Source organism: Magnolia sinica, chromosome 15 (assembly GCF_029962835.1).
Source record: "Magnolia sinica isolate HGM2019 chromosome 15, MsV1, whole genome shotgun sequence".
Taxonomy (NCBI): domain Eukaryota; kingdom Viridiplantae; phylum Streptophyta; class Magnoliopsida; order Magnoliales; family Magnoliaceae; genus Magnolia; species Magnolia sinica.
In genome coordinates this window covers 49696615-49700766 of record NC_080587.1, presented here as the reverse complement: position 1 = coordinate 49700766, position 4152 = coordinate 49696615, and the positions used below count along the sequence as shown (strand labels likewise).

At 34.0% G+C, this 4152-nt stretch overlaps 1 long non-coding RNA gene across 1 annotated transcript; it reads right to left on the bottom strand.

Annotated features, from left to right (window-relative positions):
- Positions 1-1455: 1455 nt before the first annotated feature.
- LOC131227382 (uncharacterized) lies at positions 1456-2867 on the bottom strand. The gene is made up of 3 exons (XR_009162235.1): positions 2350-2867; positions 1664-1844; positions 1456-1551 (listed from the first exon to the last, which is right to left on the bottom strand). It is a non-coding gene; the product is annotated as an uncharacterized LOC131227382 (long non-coding RNA).
- Positions 2868-4152: the final 1285 nt, after the last annotated feature.

Genomic DNA, 4152 nt, shown 5'->3' with positions numbered 1-4152 from the left:
CTTATTAACATTACAATGGGGCAGAGTATTAGTCTCTCTTCCTTTTTTTTCTTTTCTTGCTTTGGTCTATTTGGCCACAGCATGTATGGTGGTGCTATGATTCTCTAATAATGGCATATGAGATGATATGATGTCGATGTAGGAAACAAGGCTCATGATATGTTGATAATGGCAGAAGAAATCTTGGCAACACTACACCAAAATCGTCATTTAGGAACAGTTTTAAACCGTTCCTAAATGATGCATCGCAAAAGATCATGAACGGTTCAGAACCGTTTTGGGTACCATTTCAAATTTTAGAGATGGAATTTTAGGAATGTTTTAAACTGTTTTAGTGCCAATGGTCATATTTGGGAACGGTATTTTTTTCTTATTTCAAAATGATTTTAAACCAAAAACCTGCTGTAAAAAATAAAATAAAATAAATAAATAAATAAAAAGAAACAAATATATTTAAGCCATATTCATTTAAGAAGCAAAAGATGGTAAAAACAACCATGATGTAATTTGAAACATTATTTATATGACTTGCAAACCTGACAGTAAAAACTAAAATCTGCAATGAAAGACTTCAAAATAAAAAGGCATAATTCAATGAAAGTTCGTCAAGTAGATAAAGAGCTCCACAATGTTATGGCCTTTTATGTACCTAACTAACAAGCAACAAGTAAAAAAATAAGAACAAAAACATGTGAATACATTGAAAGAACAACAATCAACTATCAAAACAGTGTGAAAAAAAATTGTGACAATTGAACATACATATGAGGGACTGTTGTTAGTTGACTCACCTAGTTTTTGGATATGCTTGATACACTCCTGACCCGAGGGGAGCTCATTCTAGACCATGCAGGGCTACGAATGGTAAGGGAGACATAATGAACTCAATCTAGAGAGATTCTGAGGTTAAGATAGTTTGCCATGTTTATTGCGAAAACCAAACCCAATTGTTGAGCCTATAATACAAAAACCAAACAAAATAAAGCAATGTCTAGCCGAATCATGTGAAGAGGCAATCCAAGGCAAACATGCCAGCATGGCATACTCAAAAAAAGATTTGAGCAACTCATTTGGTTAGGTCCACTGTAAAAATGCCCTATACTAAAAATAAATATGGTTTATCCATTCGGTTGGCAATATGCATGCATTAAATTTAGATTATATCTTTTCTTCAATAGACCACTTTTCTTGTAAAAGTACAACCCATTTGATGGACGACCTTATTTTTAGCCCAGGTCATGTTTGTGGCATCTCCCACCTGATGAATGGCTCTAAATCTCACTCGCACGTGCCAAATTGGCTATGCCATACATCCACCACTTAAAAAGATAGCCTGAAAACTAGTAGAAAAAGGAGCACATGCATTTTATTGTTCTTTTGCATACTTTGAATTATTTTCTAAATGCAATGCACGCGCATTTTACTAATAGTATATAGTTACGAATATTAATTAGAGGAAGGCGTAATACTTTCCTTAAGAAGCTCAAGTTTTCCACCATCTTTTGTTACAGAACATTTGCATGAAATAGTCACTCCATGTTTGTCAAGCACCTACATTAAATAACAAAATAATCAAAAAAAATAAAAATAAAATTTAAGCATTATAACGTCCTCCATTCAATGGAAACTAGTAACAAAGTAACCAGAGAGGCTAAAATAATACCTTCACATGGTAATGCTCTTTCTTTGATGCATTACCAAATTCAGTCCTTGGGACAACCAGATCTTCAACAACTTGAATGTATTCATCAGGAACATTTGTATAAAATGTCTTCCTCACTTTATCCACATCTTATGACCTAATACTTTCTCCAGAATGATCAGGCCGGGGCTTTGATGACATCCTTACTTGCAATCAAAGCCTCCATAATCTTTTAAATTCAAGAACAAAAAGAACACTTTGGAAAGCAAAATCATTGAAGGATGACCAAAAGTAATTGGAAAATGAAAACCCCAAAGTATCTATAGATAGATTTTTCCATTCACATGCAACTAGTTGTAGGTGATCATTCCTTATTCCTCATAGAAAAATGGCTTTTCTAGAAAGTAAAAAAAACCATGAAGGATTTGTGCAAATATACATCTCAAAAAAATAAATAAATAAATAATCTTTTGATACTTAACATAGCTAATTTTAAAGTCATGAAGGATTTGTACAATCTACAAAAAAGCTACACAGCATAATAAAGGAAACTGCAATTTCTGGTTTGTAAGTGCTAGTTGATGTTGTAGTTTTCTTATTTCTTCTTTCTAAGAGGAGCATCTATCTTGTAAAAGAAGATCAAAATCACATGCCATATTTTTCGGATCTTGAACTAGATAAAAATTTAGGAAAAGATAGCAACATACCTCAAAGTAAATTTGTTTTTGCAGTCAAACTTTTCCAACTCTATAGAGGATTTTCCAGTATATTCGGTGTATCTATCTATTTCAGCCTTTAAGGTATGCACCTTTAAGGTCTGCACCTATGCTAGTTGGAGATTGTGATTCTCTCTTACTTGATGCAACTCTCCTTTGAATAAGCATAAATGAAACATTGATGCCTGCAACAGCAAATGGGTATTCCCACATGGCTTGCTTCCCTTCAAGTTTGAATAATAACCTTTGAAAAGAAGCCTTCATTTTGAGTTTGCATAAAATTAGTAATAAATTAACAATGCAAAAAATTTGATAGCAAAGTCAGCTTAAAATAAAATAACATGATGACAAAAGTAACATGCTAGTGAGAAATCAATTACAAAGACGAAGGAACAAATCTGGTCTGGCTTACCAGATAAGTCCTGGTAAAAAATAATAGATTCTCAAGTGAGATGTACCCATAGCCCCTGAGAAAAGGAAAATCCTTATAATGTTGCACAATTTTTCTGTGAAAGGATGCATGAGTTGTCCAAACAAATAAGGTACAAAAAAAACTAATACAGATACTAAAACAAGTTAGATATAAAAGAATCACAATTTCTCAACAAGGAAATATCTAGCAAATTAAGGATCGGAAGAATCTTACAATTTGAAAAGACATGGCTGCCAATCAAGAGCAGAAGGAAATGGAGATGAGAATAAGAGAAACTACTATTTAAAAAGATATTTTGAAACAAATAGACAATATCTGCAATGCAAAAGGCTGGTTTAGAGAGGCCTTCATAAGCTGAAAAAATTGAATCTAGGTGGATTAGTATCATCCAATCAGTCTTATTTTTACAAGGTACCCCTTGAAATGTGTTCTAAACTCAATGAACAGTTTAGATCATTCTGTTGAACTGTACAAATTACATGATGCAACTAGGAAAACTATAATTCACCAGTTTTGTTGTGGCCATCAGTGAAAATGTGAAGAACTGGCCTAGAACTCATATCTAGTTGAGCAAAGAACTTCCAAATAAGGAAATTGGCAAGCTTGCACAAATTACAAATTGGTAGCTATTCATTAATAACAGAAAAGGTACATTTCACCAGCAAGGAAAGTGATAATGCAAGTATACTACAAATTTTAAAGAATAGATAGAACATACATCAAATTCCATCTACAATCTAAGCAAACAGTGTTTTCTTGTATGTAATATACGATGCTTATTTAAAACAATATGCAGCTGTCTGAATCTTGCTAGAAGAACATCTCCTCTCCCAAAGAAACTCAAATGCCCAATTAGTCAAAATGAGGAAATGCAAGTTCTTAAAAGATAGATTGTTCAAAGCTCCAAGCATCACATGCCTCATATGAAGGAAAAACTTCCTTTCTCTCCAAGGACCCAAAACCCATATCGAGAGAGAGAGAGAGAGAGAGAGAGAGAGAGAGAGAGAGAGAGAGATCAATGCCCCAGCAATCAAATGCTTCAATGATTAGAATAGGGCTCAAAGGCATCATGTTTCGACGGGACAATGCTCGTAATTTCTGATAACACTCACAAGCTTTGCAAAACTCATAAGTATCCTTGAATATAGTGGGCCAGTAAAAGCCGCACTGCAGAATTTTGGTCGTCATCTTTTTGGCAAAAAAGTGACCGCCACAGGCCTGAGAATGACAAAAGGAGATGACACTTTGGTATTCATTATCTGGCACACGTCTCCTTAAGATTTGGTCTGGCAACATTTAAATAAATATGGACCATCCTAGAAGAATTTGCGTACCTCGGTGAAGAATTTTTTCTTATCTTG